The sequence below is a fragment of the Macaca nemestrina genome, chromosome 15 (assembly GCF_043159975.1).
Source record: "Macaca nemestrina isolate mMacNem1 chromosome 15, mMacNem.hap1, whole genome shotgun sequence".
Lineage (NCBI taxonomy): Eukaryota > Metazoa > Chordata > Mammalia > Primates > Cercopithecidae > Macaca > Macaca nemestrina.
Window position 1 is genome coordinate 14,858,970 of NC_092139.1, and position 21,223 is coordinate 14,880,192.

Genomic DNA, 21,223 nt, shown 5'->3' on the forward strand with positions numbered 1-21,223 from the left:
CTAATTCCTGAGCTGCAAGAAGAAAGTCAATATCATTTATTTATACAAAGGAGCTGGGTACGGTGGCTTACGTCTGTAATCCCAGCACTTTGTGAGGCCGAGGCGGGCGGATCGCTTGAGCCTAGGAATACGAGAGCAGCCTGACCGACAAGGTGAAACCCTGTCTTTACTAACAATACAAAAATTAGCCAGGCGTGGTTGCCCATGCCTGTAGCCTCAGCTACTCAGGAAGCTGAGGCAGAAGAAGCCTTTCACCTGGGAGGCGGAGGTTGCCGTGGGCCAAGATCGTTCACTCACTCCAACAGTCACTGAACTTCAGCCTAGGCAACAAGAACAAAACTCCATCTGAAAAAAAAAAAAAAAAAAAAAACCAACAATAAAGCACATTCCTTTCAAATTGTGCAATAATCACCATCAGCTATCTCTAGAATTCTGGTCGTCTTGCTAAACTGAAACTGAAACTCTGTCCCCATTAAACAATAACTTCCTGTTCCCTCCTCCCATCCCCATACCCCCAGACCCTGGCAATTTTGTCTATGCTTTTGAAGCACTTATAGCTATAAAATTTCCCCTGAGCAATGCTTTCACTGTGTCCAGTAAATTTTGGCATGCTGTGTTTTTGTTTTCATTTGTTTCTCAATATTTTCTCTCTTTATTTATTTTATTTATTTATTTATTTTGAGATGGAGTCTCACTCTGTCGCCCAGGCTGGAGTGCATTGGTGCGATCTCTGCTCACTGCAGCCTCCACCTCCTGGAGTCAAGCAATTCCCCTGCCTCAGCCTCCCAAGTAGCTGGGATTACAGGTGCCTGCCACCACTCCTGGCTAATTTTTGTATTTTTAGTAGAGACAGGGCTTCACAATGTTGGCCAGGCTGGTCTCAAACTCCTGACCTCAAGTGATCCACCAACCTCGGCCTCCCAAAGTGCTGGAATTACAGGCGTGAGCCACTGTGCCTGGCCTGTTTCTGAGTATTTTCTAATTTCCCTTGTGATTTCTTCTTTGATCCATTGGTTCTTTAAGAGTGTGTAAATTTCCACAAATTTGTGAATTTTCCAGTTTTTCTTTGATATTGATTTCTTCTTTTCCATCCCCCCTCCCCATATTGATGTCTAGCCTTATCCAGTTGTGCTTGGAGAAGACATTTGGTATGATCTCTTCTTTTATTTCTTCTTTCTTTCCTGTTTTTTTTTGTTGTTGTTGTTTGTTTGTTTGTTTGTTTGAGACGGAGTCTTGCTCTGTCGCCCAGGCTGGAGTGCAGTGGCACGATCTCGGCCCACTGCAAGCTCCACCTCCCGGGTTCACGCCATTCACCTGCCTCAGCCTCCCAAGTAGCTGGGACTGCAGGTGCCCGCCACCACGCCCGGCTAATTTCTTTTTGTATTTTTGGTAGAGACGGGGTTTCACCGTGTTAGGCAGGATGGTCTCGATCTCCTGACCTTGTGATCTGCCCGCCTTGGCCTCCCAAAATGCTGGGATTACAGGCGTGAGCCACCCCCGCCCCCTGGCCCTTTCTTTCCTTCTTATCTTTCCCTCTCTCTCTTTCTTCTTTTCTTCTTTCTCTTTTTGTAGAGATAAAGTCTTGCTGTGTTGCCCAGGCTGGTCTCAAAGTCCTGGGCACAAGCAATCCTCCTGCCTCAGCCTCCCAAAGTGCTGGGATTACAGGCCTGAGCCACCACGGCTGGCTGATGTCTACCTTTTAAAATCTCTTGAGGCTTAATTTGTGGCCTAACATATGGTCCATCCTGTAGGCTATCCCATGTGTGCCTGAGAAGAATGTGTATGCTGTTGTTGGGTAGTGTCTGTATATGTGTTAGATCTGGTTGTCTTACTGTGTCACTCAAGTCCTTTATTTCCTTACTTATCTCCTATTTATTCTTGGGAGTGGGACATTGAAGTCTCGACCTATTATTGTGGAATTGTCTATTTCTTCCTTCAATTCTACAAATTTTTGTTTCATATGTTCTGATGGTCTGTTATTAGGTACATAAATGTTTATAATTGTTATATCTTCTGGCTGCATTGAACTTGTTATTAATATACAATGCCTTCTTTATCTCTTGTAATCTTTTGGACGAGTAATTTTTCTTTTTTCTTTTTTTGAGATGGAGTCTTGCTCTATCGTCCAGACTGGAGTGCAGTGGTGTGATCTTGGCTCACTGCAACCTCTGCCTTCTGGGTTCAGGTGATTCTCCTGTCTCAGCCTCCTGTGTAGCTGAGACTACAGGCATGCACGACCACGCCTGGCTAATTTTTGTATTTTTAGTCGAGACAGGATTTCACCATATTAGTTAGGCTGGTCTCGAACTCCTGCCACCGTGCTCGGCCTGGACAAGTAATTTTTCTGATATTAGTATTGCCAGCCCTCCTGTTCTTTGGTCACTATTTGCATAAAATATCTTTTTCCATCCTTTCAGAGCCAGTCTATAAAGTGAGTTTCTTGTAGACAGCAATACAGTTGAATCATGATCTTAAAAAAAAAAAAGCTGGGTATGGTGGCTCATGCCTGTAATCTCAGCACTTTGGGAGACCGAGGTGGGTGGATCACCTGAGGTCAGGAGTTTAAGACCAGCCTGACCAACATGGTGAAACCCTGTCTCTACTAAAAATACAAAAATTAACTGGGTCTGGTGGTGCACACCTGTAGTCCCAGCTACTCAGGAGGCTGAGGCAGGAGAATCGCTTGAACCTAGGAGGCAAAGGTTGCAGTGAGTGGAGAACGAGCCACTGCACTCCAGCCTGGGCAACAAGAGTGAAACTCAGTCTCAAAAAAAAAAAAAATTCTGGGCCGGGCGCGGTGGCTCAAGCCTGTAATCCCAGCACTTTGGGAGGCCGAGACGGGTGGATCACAAGGTCAGGAGATCGAGACCATCCTGGCTAACACAGTGAAAGCCCGTCTCTACTAAAAAATACAAAAAACTAGCCGGGCGAGCTGGCGGGCGCCTGTGGTCCCAGCTACTCGGGAGGCTGAGGCAGGAGAATGGCGTGAACCCGGGGGGCGGAGCGTGCAGTGAGCTGAGATCAGGCCACTGCACTCCAGCCTGGGCGACAGAGCGAGACTCTGTCTCAAAAAAAAAAAAAAAAATTCTTTTTCCTTCCTTCCTTCCTTCCTTCCCTCCCTCCCACCCTCCCTTTCTTTCTTCCTCTGTTTTTTTCCTTTTTTTTTTTTTTTTTTTTTTTTTTTTTTTTTTTTTTTGAGATGGAGTCTCACTCTGTCGCCCAGGCTGGAGTGCAGTGGCGCAATCTCGGCTCACTGAAAGCTCCGCCTCCCGGGTTCCCACCATTCTCCTGCCTCAGCCTCCCGAGTAGCTGGAACTACAGGCGCCCACCACCTCGCCCGGCTAGTTTTTTCTATTTTTTAGTAGAGACGGGGTTTCACCGTGTTAGCCAGGATGGTCTCGATCTCCTGACCTTGTGATCCGCCTGTCTCGGCCTCCCAAAGTGCTGGGATTACAGGCTTGAGCCACCGCGCCCAGCCTTTTTTTTTTTTTTGAGACAGGGTCTCTGTCATCCAGGATGGAGTGCAGTGGCATGATCACAGCTCACTGCAACCTTGACTTCCCAAGGTCAAGTGAGCCTCCTGCCTCAGCCTCCTGAATAGCTGAGACTACAGGCATGTGCCATTTACACCTAGCTATCTTTTCTATTTTTTGTAGTGACAGGGTCTCTCTATGTTGCCTAGGCGTTTTTTTTTTCTTTTTTGAGACAGGATCTGGCTCTGTTGCCCAAGCTGGAGGGCAATGGCACAATTTTGGCTCACTGCAACCTCCGCCTCATGGGTGCAAGCCATCCTCCCACCCCAGCCTCCCAAGTAGCTGGGACTATAGGCGTGCACACCACAGCCAGCTAATTTTTAAATTTTTTGTAGAGACGGGGTTTCACCATGTTGCCCAGGCTGGTCTCAAACTCTTGAGCTCAAATGGTCCTCCTGTCCTGGTCTTCCAAAATGCTGGGATTACAGGCGTCAGGCATCATTATTAAAATTTGTTTGCTTAAATTTAAGAAGGGGCTGGGCATGGCCGCTCACGCCTGTAATCCCAGCACTTTGGGTTGCTGAGGCGGGTGGATCGCTTTTGTCCAGGGGTTGGAGACCATCCTGGGTAACATAGTGAGACACCCCACTGCCCCCAACTCCCTCCCCTGTCTCTACAAAAAATACAAAAGTAAGTGGATCACTTGAGGCCAGGAGTTCAAGATCAACCTGGGCAACGTACCAAGACCCCGCTGTCTACAAACAAACAAACATAAAATTAGCCGAGTGCAGTGGAATGGATGTGCCTGTAGTCTTAGCTACTCGGAGGAGGGCTGCTTAAGCCCAGGAGTTCAAAGTGTCAGTAAGCTGTGATCTTGCCACTGCACTCCAGCCTGGGCAAGAGCAAGACCCTGTCTCAAAAAAAAAAAAAAAAAAATTAATGCCAGGTGCAGTGGCTCACGCCTGTAATCCCAGCACTTTGGGAGGTCAACATGGGAGGATCACTTGAGGCCAGGAGTTCAAGACCAGCCTAATCAACATAGCAAGACCCCACCTCCCCGCCCACCATCTCTACATAAAAAAAAACTAGCGCCGGGGCGCGGTGGTTCACGCCTGTAATCCCAGCACTTTGGGAGGCCGAGGCGGGCGGATCACAAGGTCAGGAGATCGAGACCACGGTGAAACCCCGTCTCTACTAAAAATACAAAAAATTAGCCGGGCGCGGTTGTGGGCGCCTGTAGTCCCAGCTACTCGGGAGGCTGAGGCAGGAGAATGGCGTGAACCCGGGAGGCGGAGCTTGCAGTGAGCCGAGATCGCGCCACTGCACTCCAGCCTGGGCGACAGAGCGAGACTCCGTCTCAAAAAAAAAAAAAAAAAAAAAAAAAAACTAGCTACATGTGGTGGTGCACACTTGTGGTCCCAGCTACTCAGGATTCTAAAGTGGGAGGATCGCTTAAGCTCTAGAGGTCGAGGCTACAGTGAGACATGATTGTGCCACTGCATTCCAGCCTGACTGACAGTGACCCTTTCTCAAAAAAAAAAAAAAAAAAAACAGGCCGGGCGCGGTGGCTCACACCTGTAACTCCAACACTTTTGGAAGGCCGAGGCGGGTGGATCACAAGGTCAGGAGATCGAGACCATCCTGGCTAACATGGTGAAACCCCGTCTCTACTAAAAAATTACAAAAAAATTAGCCGGGCATGGTGGTGGGTGCCTGTAGTCCCAGTTACTCGGGAGGCTGAGGCAGGAGAATGGCGTGAACCTGGGAGGAGGAGCTTGCAGTGAGCCAAGACCGCGCCACTGCACTCCAGCCTGGGCAACATAGCGAGACTTCATCTCAAGAAAAACAAAAAACAAAAAACAAAAACAAAATAAATAAAATTTAAAATTCTATTCCTCAGTCTTACCAGCCATATGTCTAGTGCTCAATAGCCACATGTGACTCGTGGCTACACATTGAAAAGAGCAGACATAGAACATTTCCATCGTTGCGGGAAGATCTATTGGACAGCGCTGCTATAGATACCCTCATGCATGTGAGACAGCTACATGCACACAGATATCCAGGACAGTGTTGTCACAGTAGGAAGATACTGGAAGCAACCAAAATGATGATTGGGGGTTGATTAAATAAATGCAATAGATATAATTACTAGTATGTCAATTCCATGAGGTCACGGGGTTTTGTCGATTTCATTTACTGTTGGATCTTCAGCTTCCAAAATAATGCCTGGTGCATGCTAGGTAACTACATAAATATTTGTTAAATAAATATGAAGCTGATATTGAATCATCTCATATATATATATTTTGTTTTGTTTTGTTTTGTTTTTTTCAGATGGAGTCTCGCTCTGTCACCGAGACTGGAGTGCGGTGGCACAATCTGGGCTCCCCGCAACCTCGCCTCCTTGTTTCAAGTGATTCTCCTACCTCAGTCTCCCGAGTAGCTGGGATTACAGGCACGCACCACTGCTCCCGGCTAACTTTTGTATTTTTAGTAGAGATAGGGTTTTGCCATGTTGGCCAGGCTGGTCTTGAACTTCCAACCTCAGGTGATCTGCCCACCTCGGCCTCCCAAAGTGCTGGGATTACAGGCATGAGCCACCGCACCGGGCCCAAAATATATTTTTTAACTAAAACAACATCAAGATGCCAAGTAATGCAACTAATATATGTGTATGTTTGTATATGATAAATAGATGCCTTTGGAAAGTAGGGTGACCAAGTGTCCAGGTTTGCCTGGGAGCGAGGGGTTTCCCAAGATGTGGGACTTTTTTTTCCCAGTTTTGGGACTTTCCCAAAACTGGGAAAGTCCCGGGCAAAACAGGATGAGTCAATTGCCCCACTGGAAAGATTTTTTTTTTTTTTTTTTTTGAGATAGAGTCTCACTGTGTCACCCAGGCTGGAGTGCAGTGGGACCATGTTAGCTCACTGCAACCTCCATCTCCTGGGTTCAAGCAATTCTCCTGCCTCAGCCTCCTGAGTAGCTAGGATTACAGGCGTCCACTACCACGCCCGGCTAATTTTTTTTTTTTTTTTTTTTTGAGACGGAGTCTCACTCTGTCGCCCAGGCTGGAGTGCAGTAGGCCGGATCTCAGCTCACTGCAAGCTCCGCCTCCCAGGCTTACACCATTCTCCTGCCTCAGCCTCCCGAGTAGCTGGGACTACAGGCGCCCGCCACCTCGCCCGGCTAGTTTTTGTATTTTTTTTTTAGTAGAGATGGGGTTTCACTGTGTTAGCCAGGATGGTCTCAATCTCCTGACCTTGTGATCTGCCCTTCTCGGCCTCCCAAAGTGCTGGGATTGCAGGCTTGAGCCACCGCGCCCGGCCCCGGCTAATTTTTTAATATTTTTAGTAGAGATGGGGTTTCATCATGTTGGCCAGGCTGGTCTCGAACTCCTGACCTCTGGTGATCCACCTGCCTTGGCCTCCCAAAGTGCTGGGATTACAGGCATAAGCCACCGTGTCCAGCCCCTGGGAAGATTTCTGAGAATCTGGTACCAGTGGTTCCTATTAGAAAGGGAAACTGGCCTGGGCGTGGTGGGTCGCGCCTGTAATCCCAGCACTTTGGGAGGCTAAGGCAGGTGGATCACTTGAGCCTGGCGGTTCGAGACCAGCCTGGGCAACATGGCAAGACCCTGTCTCTATTTTATATGAAAAGAAAACAACAACAAAAGGGCATCTAGGGAACTGGGTCTTAGGTTCTGGGCCTGGAGAAAGACTCGTCCTTCTGTTTCCTTTTGTGTTGTCTGAATATTTATATCAACTTCATGCACCACTTTTTAATTAAAAATTCGGGACCAGGTGAGGTGGCTCACATCTGTAATCCCAGCACTTTGAGAGGCTAAGGCACTTTCCTGGAGCCCAGGAGTTCGAGACCAGCCTGGGCGACATAGCAAGATCCCATCTCTACAAAAAATACAAAAATTATCTGGGCATGGTGGCATGCACATGTAGGCTCAGCACTTTGGGAGGCTGAGGAGGTCTGCTTGATGCCAGGACGTTGAGGCTGCAATAAGCCATGATTGTGCTATTGCACTCCAGCCTGGGTGACTTTTTTCTCTTAAAAAAAGAAAAAAATAAACAAACAATGATGCTTTAAGAACAGATAAGATGAATCAGAAATAACTCCAGCCCTCAAATCCTGTAACTCTCAGGCGTCAGAGTTCTATCAGCCTCAGGCCACATGTAAAATTTATCACTATACTTATCTAAGTTAGGCATAATTTACCCCATCATGTATTGCTACATATTTAAACCTGTGGGCAGATAATTTCATCTTGGTTTCAGCTGATTCTTCAAGATTGCCAAATTGCTGAGAGCCAGGAGGAATTCCTACTGACACCACCAGGGGGCGTATGAGCATCTCACAGACTTACCTGGCTCTGCAGAGAACACGGGCTCCTTTATTCTTTCCAGTTCTGTAAGTATTTCCTGCCTCTGCCCATCATGGCTTACTGTACATTGCCTGAAAACAAAAATAAAAAAAAAGACAGAGTCTAGGCCTAAAAGGAATCTTAACAGAGGAGACACTGGCAGGTAAATATTCATTCAACCAATAACCCTGTGTGCTAAGTATCCTGCTAAGTGTTGGAAATGTAACAGTGAATGATTCCATCTCAAACAAGAAAGCCACGCGGGAATGATCACATAAAAATGCGGCCCCTGGCAGGGCGCGGAGGCTCACGCCTGTAATCCCAACACTTTGGGAGGCAGAGGCTGGCGTATCACTTGAGGTCAGGAATTTGAGACCAGCCTGGACAATATGGTGAAACCCCCGTCTCTACCAAAAAAAAATGCAAAAATTAGCCGAGTGTGGGGGCACATGCCTGTAATCCCAGCTACTTGGGAGGCTAAGGCAGGAGAATCGCTTGAACCCAGGAGGCAGAGGTTGCAGTGAGCCGAGACCACTCCACTGCACTCCAGCTTGGGCGACAGAGTGACAGCCTGTCTCAAAAAAACAAAACAAAACAAAAAAAACTGCCTCCAGAAAATTGTATTCATTCGTTATCCCACCAGCTCATAGCACTTTATAGTTTCTATTATATCAAGGGTCAGCCACGTAATGGTAAAAACATAACGATCTCATAATATCTGACAAGAGCTGCAACCAAATAATGAATACTAACAAGAAGACATTGAAATGGGGGATTTGAATCCACCTTCATCTACAATAAACTGCACCTCATGTGTACATTGTGACTTGAGACATTGGCTGAGGATAGAACAAAGTCATCACAATTAACAAGACATTTCAAAACTAAGCATTCACGTAGAAGTAGAATTTCCAGGTCATTTGGTAAATGTGTGTTTAATTTTTGTTTTGTTTTTGAGATGGAGTCTTGCGCTGTTGCCCAGGCTGGAGTGCAATGGCACGATCTCGGCTCACTGCAACCTCTGCCTCCTGCGTTCAAGTGATTCTTCCGCGCCAGCCACCTAAGTAGCTGGGATTACAAGCACCTGCCATCATGCCTGGCTAATGTTTGTATTTTTGTAGAGATGGGGTTTCACTATGTTGTCCAGGCTGGTCTTGAACTCCTGATCTCAGGTGATCTGCCCACCTCGGCCTTCCAAAGTGCTGGGATTACAGGCGTGAGCCACTGTGCCTGGCCAATGTGCGTTTAATTTTATTAGAAACTGCCAAACCGAGCCATTTTCCAACTATTTCCCATGACCACTAACAAGGTATGAGTTGCTTCACATTCTCACCAACATTTGGTTGTCAGACACTTTTATTTTAGCCATTCTAGTGAGTGTGTAGTGGTATCGTGCAGTTTTAGATTTCATAATGATTAATGCCATTTAGTACCTTTTCATTTGCTTATTGGCCATTTGTATGTTTTACCTCTGTGAAGTGTCTGTCCAGATCTTTTGTTATTTATTTATTTATTTATTTATTTATTTATTTATTTATTTTTCGAGATGGAGTCTCGCTTTGTCACCCAGGCCGGAGTGCAGTGGTGCCATCTCGGCTCACTGCAACCTTTGCCTCTGGGGTTCAAGTAATTCTTCTCCCTTAGCCTCCCTAGTAGCTGGGATTTCGGGTGTGTGCCACCACGTCCAGCTAATTTTTTTGTATTTTTAGTAGAGACAGGGTTTCACCATGTTGGCCAGGCTCGTCTCAAACTCTTTACATCAAATGATCCACCCAGATTGGCTTCCCAAAGTGCTGGGATTACAGGCATGAGCCACTGTGCCTGGCCACACCATTCTTTTTTTTTTTTTTTTTTTTTTTGAGACAGAGTCTTGCTCTGTTGCCCAGGCTGGAGTGCACGGAGTCCGGTGGTGTGATCATGGCTCACTGCAACCTCCGCCTCCTGGATTCAAGCAATTCTCCTGCCTCAGCCTCCTGAGTAGCTGAGATTTCAGGTGTGTGCCATCAGATCCAGCTATTTTTTTTTTTTTTCCCGCATTTTTAGTAGAGACAGGGTTTCACCATGTTGACCAGGCTGGTCTCGAACTCCTGACCTCAAGTGATCCACCCGCCTCAGCCTCCCAAAGTGCTGGGATTACAGGCGTGAGCCACTGGCCTGGTCCCCCCAAAAAGTTTTTTATTGTGATAACATACATAACATAAAAATTGCCATGGTAACCACAATAAAGCATATACTTCAGTGGCATTAATTACATTCACAATGTTGTGCAAATATCACCTCTGCTTCCAAAATTTTTTCAGCAACCTAAACAGAAACTCCATATATTAAGAAATAGCTCTCCATTCCTCCCTCTCCAGTCACTGGTAACCTCTAATCCTTTTTCTGCCTCTATGAATTTGCCTATTACAGACATCTGATATAAATGGAATCACAACAATGTTTGTCCTTTTGTGACTGGCTTCTTTCACTTAACATAACATTTTTAAGGTTTATTTATGATGTAGCATTGGAATTTCCTCTTTTTTTTTTTTTTTTTTCCTGAGATGGAGTCTTGCTCTTTTGCCCAGGCTGGACTGCAGTGGGTCTATCTCGGCTCATTGCAAGCTCCGCCTCCTGGGTTCATGCCATTCTCCTGCCTCAGCCTCCCGAGTAGCTGGCACTACAGGCGCCCGCCACCATGCTTGGCTAATTTTTTGTATTTTTAGTAGAAACGGGGTTTCACCGTGTTAGCCAGGATGGTCTTGATCTCCTGACCTTGTGATCCGCCCACCTTGGCCTCCCAAAGAATTTCCTCCCTTTTTAAGGCTGAATAATATTCCATTGTATGGATGTACCACATTTTGTTTATCCATTCATCTGTCAGCAAACACTTGGGTTGTTTCTACCTTTTGGCTAATGTGAATAATACTGCAATGAACATTAATGTACAAGTGTCTGTTTTGAGTCCTTATTTTCAATTCTTTTGGGCATATGCCTAGGAGTAGAATTTCTGAGTCATATGGTCATTTAACTTTTTGAGGAATTGCCAGACTGTTCTTTACAGCAGCTGTACCATTTTACATTCCCACCAGCAAGTACAAGTATTCCATTCTTTACATCATTGCCAGCATTTGTTATTTTTCTTTTCAAAACATTTTATTATAGCCACCCTAGAGGGTTTGAAGTAGAATCTCACTGTGGTTTTCACTTACATTTCCCTAATGATTAGTGATGACACACATCTTTTCACATGCTTATTGGCCATCTGTGTATCTTCTTTGGAGAAATGTCTATTCAAGTCCTTTGCCCATTTTTTATTTTATTTATTTATTTATTTATTTATTTTTATTTATTTTTTTTTTGAGACGGAGTCTCGCTCTGTCACCCAGGCTGGAGTGCAGTGGCCGGATCTCAGCTCACTGCAAGCTCCGCCTCCCGGGTTCACACCATTCTCCTGCCTCAGCCTCCCGAGTAGCTGGGACTATAGGCGCCCACCACCTCGCCCGGCTAGTTTTTTGTATTTTTTAGTAGAGACGAGGTTTCACCGTGTTAGCCAGGATGGTCTTGATCTCCTGACCTCGTGATCCGCCCGTCTCAGCCTCCCAAAGTGCTGGGATTACAGGCGTGAGCCACCGCGCCTGGCCTATTTATTTATTTTGAGACAGAATCTCACTCTTTTGCCCAGGCTGGAGTGCAGTGGTGAGATCTTGGCTCACTACAACCTCCACCTCCTAGGTTCAAGTGATTCTCCCACCTCAGCCTCCCTAGTTGCTGGGATTATAGGGGCCTGCCACCACACCCAGCTAATTTTTGTATTTTAATTTTTTTAAATTTTATTTTTTATATATATATATTTATTTTTTTTTTTTTTGAGATGGAGTCTTGCTCTGTTGCCCAGGCTGGAGTGCTGTGGTGCAATCTTGGCTCACTGCAAGCTCTGGTTCCCAGATTCACACCATTCTCCTGCCTCAGCCTCCCAAGAAGCTGGGACTACAGGCACTCACCACCACGCCAGGCTAAGTTTTTGTATTTTTTAGTAGAGACGGGGTTTCACCGTGTTAGCCAGGATGGTCTCGATCTCCTGACCTCGTGATCCACCCGCCTTGGCCTCCCAAAGTGCTGGGATTACAGGCGTGAGCCATTGTGCCCGGCCTTATATATGTTTTTTTGAGACGGAGTTTCGCTCTTGTCACCCAGGCTAGAGTGCAATGGCGTGATCTTGGCTCACTGCAACCTCCGCCTCCTGGGTTCAAGCGATTCTCCTGCCTCAGCTTCCTGAGTAGCTGGGATTACAGGTGCCTGCCACCATGCCTGGCTAATTTTTCTTTTCTTTTCTTTTCTTTTTTTTTTTTTAAAGACAGAGTCTCCCAGGCTGGAGTACAATGGCGCTATCTCGGCTCACTGCAACCTCCACCTCCTGGGTTCAAGCAATTCTGCCTCAGCCTCCTGTGTAGCTGGGATTACAGAAACATGCCACCATGCCTGGCTAATTTTTGTATTTTTAGTAGAGACGGGCCTTCACTATGTTGGCCAGACTGGTCTCAAACTCCCAACCTCAGGTGATCCACGCACCTTGGCTTCCCAAAGTGCTGGGATTACAGGCGTGAGCCACCACACCCGGCCAATTTTTGCATTTTTAGTAGAAATGGGATTTTGCCATGTTGACCAGGCTGATCTTGAACTCTTGAGCTCAAATGATCCGCCTCCCCTTGGCCTCTGAAAGCGCTGGGATTATAGGTGTGAGCTACCATGCCCAACCACCTTTGCCCATTTTTAAATTGGATTGTCTATTTGTTGTTGAGTTACAGAAATTCTTCATATATTCTTGATGTTATACAATTCTACTCTTTTTTTAACTTACTTTTTTTAGAGACAGGGTCTCTGTTGTTACTGAGGCTGGAGTGCAGTGGTGCCATCATAGTTTGCTGTAACCTCAAATTCTTGGGCTCAAGAGATTGTCCCACCTCAGACTCCCCAGTAGCTAGGACTATGGGCTCATGACACGTGTCTACCTAATTTTAAAAATTTTTTGGAGAGATGGGGCTTTACTATGTAGCCTAGACTGGTCTCCAACTCCTGGCCTCAAGCAATCTCCAGCCTTGCCCTCTCAAAGCATTGGGATTACATGGTGAGCCATGGCCCCTGGCCAAAATCCTACTCTTTTGAGCAGCATAAATGCAAGGTGTCAAGGCCTGACCATAATGGCATAAGTCCCATTATGTTCCCCATTGGTCTGAGGCTGACTCTACACCCCAGCCTGGCAAGCTCTGTGACTGAGTCAGTCATACCTGGCTTGCGTTGAATGCTCACTCTGCAGTTGGCATCGTATGTTACTAGCTCATTTAATCTCTCAGTAATCCTCAGGGTTACTATTAATCCCATTTTACTGATAAGAAATGGAGGCAGTCCCAGAAAGGTTAGATAGCTTGTCCAAGGTCACACAGATGGAAAGCGGCAGGGCTGGGATCTGAACTCAAGCCTTTCGGCTCCAGAGCCTACTTTGACTTCTAGCCTAGGGATAATGTTGCTATGTAGTAAGGACAACCTGTGTGTGGCTTTTCTTTGCTTGCTTCAAGGGAGAGGCAAGGACAAAGATGTTTGCTTCCAGCAAGCAGTCTTCTAAAACCCAATACCTTTTTTTTTTGCAACGGAGTCTTGCTCTGTTGCCCAGGCTGGAGTGCAGTGGTGTAATCTCGGCTCACTGCAACCTCTGCCTCCCGGTTCAAGCAATTCTCCTGCCTCAGCCTCCCAAGTAGCTGGGATTACAGGCATGCGCCACCATGCCTGGCTAATTTTAGTATTTTTACTAGAGATGGTGTTTCACTATATTGGCCAGGCTGGTCTTGAACTCCTGTCCTCAAGTGATCCGCCCACCTTGGCCTCCCAAAGTGCTGGGATTACACGAGTGAGCCACTGTGCCTGGCCCTGAAACCCAGTACTTTAAGAGACTGTTGTAGTACACACCCGGGGCTCGTAACCTCGGGGTTACTGTTTTCAGGTGCAATTAAGAATCATAAGGAAGAAATGCTGAGTTGCCCACATCCAATCCCGTGAAGTGTGTCTCCCTGGAGCTGGGCCGGGCTGGGTGGATCCCACTAACAACAGCCCTCTGCCAGCTGCCTCACTTTTGGACTCATGGATTGCTTCTGCTGCAGACATGAAGACTTTAAAGCGATTGGCAGTTGGGTTTATATTTAGGGAAAAGGGGGAAGAAAGCCGTTCTTACTGATTGTGAAGAAGCTTGACAGCGCCAGCTTTCAGTTCAAGACGTGCCATCTTTAGAATTACAAACCTCCCCCAAACCCTGCCTCCACCCGTGGGAGGCCAGAATGAATTCTGAGCTTTGGGAGCCAGACGGAATCTGTAGCACCCAGCAAATTCATGTGGGACAACAAGAATCCTAATCGTGGATAACATTTGATGCAGGATCACTCCCTTCCAGGCACCGGGGGAACTTCTTTGCACATGTTATCCCATTCAAAATGCAAATAACCTTATGAAGAAGATACTATGATCAGCTCCATTTTACAGGTGGGGAAACTGAGGCTTAGAAAGATGGTGAGGCTGGGCGCAGTGGCTTATGCCTGTAATCCCAGCACTTTGGGAAGCCAAGGCGGGTGGATTGCTTGAACTCAGGAGTTTGAGACCAGCCTGGGCAACATGACCAAAGCCTGTCTCTACAAAAAATACAAGGGCATGGTGGTGCACACCTGTAGTCTCAGCTACTTGGGAGGCTGAGGTAGGAGGATCGCTTGAGCCTGGGAGGTGGAGGTTGCAGTGAGCCGAGATGGCACCACTGCACTCTAGCCTGGGCGACAGAGAGAGACCCTGTCTCAAAAAACTAAATAAATAAAGATGATGTCCCAGGCAGTATGACTCCATGTCATAACCCTGAAGATAAGCTGTCTGACAACACAATTAAATCATGCTCTTAGACTAGAGTGAGGATCCTGAAAAGAAAACAGTATGGGAAATAAGAGCTAGTAGTTAGCAAAACCGTATCATTTCATTCAATCAAGAGAAATGTAATAAATGTAATAAGCAGCCACTACGGATAAAGTGCTTCTCTAATCTTTAAAACATATAAAAGGGTTGATTCATGATAGCTAATGCTAATTGAGTAATTAACATGTTATCGTATCACAAGGACTATCTCATTTAACTTGTATTTTGGTAGGTACTATTGTTACTTGTAGCACCAACCAGCTCGACTGCCTGTTGTTCCTCACTCATCCTTAGTGCAGGGTGCAGACCTGGCACTCAGGGCCAAACACAGCCTCAGACACGCTCCTGTGATAACCATGGTATTAGCTGGTCCAATGGCAGTGGTGCTTACAACTAATTCATCCAAACCAGTTATAGATTTGTTTCTTCTCCATTCCCATTGCTTCACTTGACTAGCTTAAAAAAATAAATAAATAAAACATGGTTGTGGTGGTTGTTGTTGTTTTGAGACAGAGTCTCGCTCTGTCACCCAGGCTGGAGTGCGGTGGTGTGATCTCAGCTCCCTGCAACCTCCACCTTCTGGGTTCAAGTAATTCTCCCTCCTCAGCCTCCAAAGTAGCTGGGATTACAGGCACCCGCCATCATTACTGGCTAATTTTGTTTTGTATTTTTGTAGAGATGGGGTTTCACCATGTTGGCCAGGCTCCTGACCTCAGGTGATCCACCTGCCTCGGCCTCCCAAAGTGCTGAGATTACTGGCTGAATCATGATATTTTATGTTTAGCATTAGTATGGGCTCATAACTTCTCTCCCTACAATTAAGTTATTATAATCTGCTATTATTATTTATTTTGATACTCACATTGCCCCAGATCTGGCCAATAGGGACTCTCCATCCTGGCTTTTGTGTGCTTTTAACATGTCCCATCATTCTTTGGGCACTTCCTACTTTCTGGCTGAATAATATGTTCCAACCTTATGTTGTAGTTTCCCTGACCCATCCCTGGGAATCAGCCATTTCTCCAGGAAGCCCTGGTTCCACGGACTAAGCTCTGGTTAGTCTTAGTCTAGGCGCTTGTTGCTACAGGGGTGCCATTTCTTCTAGGCCCTGTCAACAGATAGAAACAGGAGGTATACTTACAAATGGTGTTTACAATTAAGAAATTTTATTTAAAAATCTGGATTCCAGGATGGACGCAGTGGCTGGTGCCTGTAATCCCAGCACTCTGGTGGCTGAAGTGGGAGGATCACGTGAGGCTAGGAGTTTGAGACCACCCTGGGCAACATAGCGAGATCCCATGTCTTCACAAAATAATTAACTGGGCATGATGGCATGAGCCTGTAGTCCCAGCTATGTGGGAGGCTGGGGTGGGAGTATCCCTTGAGCCCAGGAGTTTGAGGTTGCAGTAAGCCATGATCGTGCCACTGTACTCCAGTCTGGATGATAGATCAAGACCTTATCTCTAAATAAGTAAGTAAATAAATAAATAAACAATCTGGATCTCTAACTTGTCTCCAAAAATCAGAGTATCTGGTCATGCCTGGTGAGCAGGAAGCTTGGCCACAAGTCAGCTGAAGATGGAAGGGATTCAACAATATTTGTTTTCTCACAGAAGTACTTATTGGATGCCTGCTGTGAGCCAGGTACTATGTTAGATTACATTACCAATTTCCGGTCCTACGCAGTGCGAGGCTATAGTACTCTAGTACCTCGTATTTGTCCACATTATGTACTTGCAGGTAGCTGAATTTGTGTTTTTGTTTTTGTTTTTTTGAGACAGGGTCTCCCTCTGTGTCCCAGGCTACCATGTAGTAGCATGATCTTGGCTCACTGCCACCTCCGCCTCCCAGATTGAAGCGATTCTCTAGCCTCAGCCTCCTGAGTAGCTGGGACCACAGGCACGTGCTACTACAGGCCGGCTAATTTTTGTGATTTTAGTAGAGATGGGGTTTCACCATATTGGTCAGGCTGGTCTTGAACTCTGGACCTCAAGAGATCTGCCTGACTCAGCTTTCTGAAGTGCTGGGATTACAGGCGTGTGCCACTGAGCCCAGTCACAGGTAGCTGAGTTTTTGACCTCAGGTCCTTGCCTTTGATTGCTCCCTTTACTCCAGCTAGAAGGAAAGCTGGACATCCTCTCATGTCCAAGTCACTCAAAGCCCAGCTCAAATTCTACCTCCTACTGGAGGCTACCCTTAATTTACCCTTTCAGAGGTCACTTCTCCATGCTCTAAGCTCTATACCCCTCTCATATCATTCACCATCTTCTATCCTGAATTCTAGGGTTTTATTCATCCTACTCCTATGTTATGAATATTCTGTTTCTGATAAGGAGACTAGATGCTCTGTGAGGGCAGGAACTGTGTCTGTCCTCACTCAACAGTTATGCCCTTTAAACCTAACATCAGGCCGGGCGTGGTGACTCATGCCTGTAATCCCAGCACCTTGGGAAGCCAAGGTGGGAGGATCACTTGAGCCCAGGAATTCGAGAGCAGCCTTGGCAAAATTGCGAGACCCTCTCTTTACAAAATAGTTAACAAAATTAGCCAGATGTGGTGGTGTGCAACTGTGGTCCCCACCACTCAGGAGGCTAAGGTGGGAGGATCGCTTGAACCTAGAAGGTTGAGGCTGCAGTCAGCTATGATCATGCCACTACACTCCAGACAGGGTGACAGAGTGAGATCCTGTCTCAATTAAAAAAAAAAAAAAATCTGACATCAAACCTGGCACATGGTAGGTATTCAGTGAAAATTCTGGTTAGAAACGAATTATGTTGAACACCCTATTGTGTGCTAGGTAGTGCATATATGCCAGGTAGTAGCGATATAATTATGAACAAAATAGACATAGTTTTGTCCTCGTGGAGTTCACTGACTTCTGGGGGAGAAAGATGTTAATACAGATCACATAAATGTGTGTTTGTGGAATGAAAGACAGATATCTGTATCTGTGTTCCTGTCCCTAGTTGACTTTTTGTTTTGTGTTTTTGAGACAGAGTCTCACCCTGTAGCCCAGGGTGGAGTGCAGTGGCGCCATCTCGGCTCACTGCAACCTCCGCCTTCCAGGAAGCTGGGACTTCCTGGGACTACAGGCGCCTGCCACCAGACCCAGCTAATTTTTTTTTTTTTTTTTTTTTTTTTTAGTAGAGACAGGATTTCATCATGTTGGCCAGGCTGGTCTCAAACTCCTGACCTCAGGTGATTCGCCCACCACAACCTCCCAAAGTGCTGGGATTACAGGTGTGAGTCATCGCCCTGGCCCCTAGTTGACTATATATATACCCTTAGAAAATATAAAGTATTGGCTGGGTGCGATGGCTCACGCCTGTAATCCCAGCACTTTGGGAGGCCGAGGCAGGCGGTTCACGAGGTCAGGAGATCAAGACCATCCCGGCTAACACAGTGAACCCCATCTCTACTAAAAATACAAAAAATTAGCTGGGCGTGGTGGCAGGCACCTGTAGTACCAGTTACTTGGGAGGCTGAGGCAGGAGAATGGCATGAACCCGGGAGGCGGAGCTTACAGTCAACAGAGATCATGCTACTGCACTCCAGCCTGGGTGACAGAGCGAGACTCCGTCTCAAAAAAAAAAAAAAAAAAAAAAGAAAGAAAATATAAAGTATTGGGTGATGTTTTGTTTTCCATTTCACAGTATGTCTCTCTGTTTTTATTCCACGGTGTGTCCTGCAGTTATGTAGGTTTGCATCACTCTTTTTTTATTATTTATTTTATTATTATTATTATTTTTGAGACGGAGTCTCGCTTTTTCACCCAGGCTGGAGTACAGTGGCACAATCTCGGCTCACTGCAAACTCCGCCTCCCGGGTTCATGTCATTCTCCTGCCTCAGTCTCCCAAGTAGCTGGGACTACAGGCGCCACAACACCTGGCTAATTTTTTGCATTTTTAGTAGAGACGGGAGTTTCACCATGTTAGCCAGGATCGTTTCAATCTCCTGACCTCGTGATCCGCCCACCTTGGCCTCCCAAAGTGCTGGGATTACAGGCATGAGCCACTGCCCGGCCATGCATCACCCTTTTTAAGCGATCCACAGTATTTGTTAGTATGGATATACCATTACCTCAGTGATGGAGATTTAAATATTTCCCATTATTGCTTTTGCATTAGAAACAATGATGCAAAAGGTCTCTTTGTGCACATGTGTATGTTTCTCTAGTAGATTTTGAGAAATCCAATTGCTGGGTCATGGGGTAGCTTTTCTCTTTCGCTTTTTGTTCTATACTCCTCTGTATTGTTGGAATCATGTATTACTTTGGTGATGGGAAAAAAAACCTAAAAAATAGAAAGAGGTAGGTAGATTGTTCGTGTTGTTGGCTCTTCGGAAGTAGAAGTGCCTAATCACTGTCATGTGACCCTTATATAATCTGCTAATCATTATATAATAAAGTCGGGAAAGGATGCTCCTGTCATTTCTACATCACCATGTAGAGAAGTCACAAGCCTTCAACTGTGTTTAAAAGATGAGAAGCATGGCCCAGCACAGTGGCTCACGCCTGTAATCCTAGCACTTTGGGAGGCCAAGGTGGGGGATAACGAGGTCAAGAAATCGAGACCATCCTGGTCACCATGGTGAAACCCCGTCTCTACCGAAAATACAAAAATTAGCTGGGCGTGGTGGCGCTTGCCGGTAATCCCAGCTACTTGGGAGGCTGAGGCAGAAGAATCACTTGAACCCAGGAGGTAGAGGTTGCAGTGAGCCGAGATTGCACCACTGCACTCCAGCGTGGCTACAGAGCAAGATTCTGTCTCAAAAAAAAAAGAAAAAAAAAAAAAAAAAGGCTGGGCGCGATGGCTCACAACTGTAATCCCAGCACTTTGGGAGGCCAAGGCGGGTGCATCACGAGTTCAGGAGATCCAGACGATCCTGGCTAACATGGTGAAACCCCGTCTCTACTGAAAATACAAAAAATCAGCCAGGCGTTGTGGCGGGCCCTTGTAGTCCCAGCTACTCGGGAGGCTGAGGCAGGAGAATGGTGTGAACCCGAGAGGCGGAGCTTGGAGCTTGCAGTGAGCTGAGATCGTGCCATTGCACTCCAGCCTGGGTGACAGAACGAGACTCCGTCTTTAAAAAAAAAAAAAAAAAAAGATGAGAAATGTGACTTTCTTTGGAGACTTTGGGTCTTTTCTGATAGTAGATGTCACCAAGTTTCGATGACCAGGGTTTCCTACTGGTAAAGCCCTTCTTCAAAATCTTTGTTTCTCTTTTGGCTGTCACAGACCCACAGAGCTGGAGGGGACTTTTTTTTTTTTAGCAGTCCCACGTGAAAATGCAATATTGTAAGAGGTACCAAACCAGAGTGTTGAGTTGTTGTAAAGGCAGACTTAAGGTGGGACAGTTTGTCTCAGATGAAATTCCTGTGAACATTATCACGTTGCAGATAATGAAGAGAGGAGCTTAAACATGAGCTGATAAAGAACACAGGGACCTTGAGCGGTGCTCAGGCAATTACAGGTAAACACAGTAATGCTACTGTTTGGACAGCAGATTGCTGGTTCTCCAAACGTTTCCCAGTATTAAAGTCACTGATTCATCACACAAGGCCCACCGGTTTTAGCTGGGGTCACCGAGACTCAGAGTGAGAATCCTACAATCAATGAACATCTATTGTGTGCCTCCTCATCAGACATGTGCGGAGCTTGGGGGGAAACAGATGAATAAGAAGCTCAGGGTCTGGTGGGGATGTCAGATTTTATATATATATTTATATATATTATATATATATATAAAATTTATCTGAAAGTGTTGGGATTACAGGCGTGAGCCGCCGTGCCCGGCTTTTTTTTTTTTTTTTTTTTTTTTAAGAGACATGGCCTTGCTATGTTGCCCAGGTTGGTCTCGAACACCTTGGATCAAGCGATCCTCCCGCCTCAGCCTCACGAGTAGCTGGGACTACAGTCGCGTGCCACCACGCCTGGCTTTATTAATTTTACAGGTTATAAAGCTGAGACTCAGAGAGGTTAGGTAACTTGTCCAAGGTCACACAGCTAGTAAGTGGCAAAGCTAAAAATGGGACCCACGCTCTTAACCGTCGCCCACAGCCCGTAACACCGACAGCCCTAGCAAGGCTGGATTCCAATCACGCGTGATTTCAGCGTCTCACTGGCTCTCTTTGAGCCTCAGTATTTCTGTTCGTACAATGGGGGCGAGGGATCCGACCGTTAGCCCCTGCTTGCTTGTGCGGAGTCATGAATGCAGCTCCAGGCTCCGTAGCGGTTTCCATGACAACCCGGCCAGCCACCATCCCTAAACCGAGTGGCTTCCGTCACGTCCGGCCTGTTTACTTCCGGGTCCCAGCTCCAGACGCGACGATGGCTCGTTAGGCTCCAAACTGCCGTTCCGCCGCTTTCGTCCTCGTTCTTTGGCCTTCCGCTTTGTTCTCGGCCTCTGGCTTGTAGTCTCCGTCGGCCGCGGGCATCGACCGCTTCCCGG

The 21,223-nt window shown here is 46.4% G+C and overlaps 1 long non-coding RNA gene across 2 annotated transcripts; it reads right to left on the bottom strand.

The window, feature by feature from the left end:
- Positions 1-110: 110 nt before the first annotated feature.
- Positions 111-21,104, bottom strand: LOC105470692 (uncharacterized). 2 transcript variants are annotated; one of them, XR_980701.2, is made up of 4 exons: positions 20,812-21,104; positions 15,635-15,880; positions 7,852-7,940; positions 111-345 (listed from the first exon to the last, which is right to left on the bottom strand). It is a non-coding gene; the product is annotated as an uncharacterized lncRNA (long non-coding RNA). The 2 variants fall into 2 exon arrangements; XR_011613260.1 differs by lacking the exon at positions 15,635-15,880.
- Between the last annotated feature and the right edge of the window lie 119 nt (positions 21,105-21,223).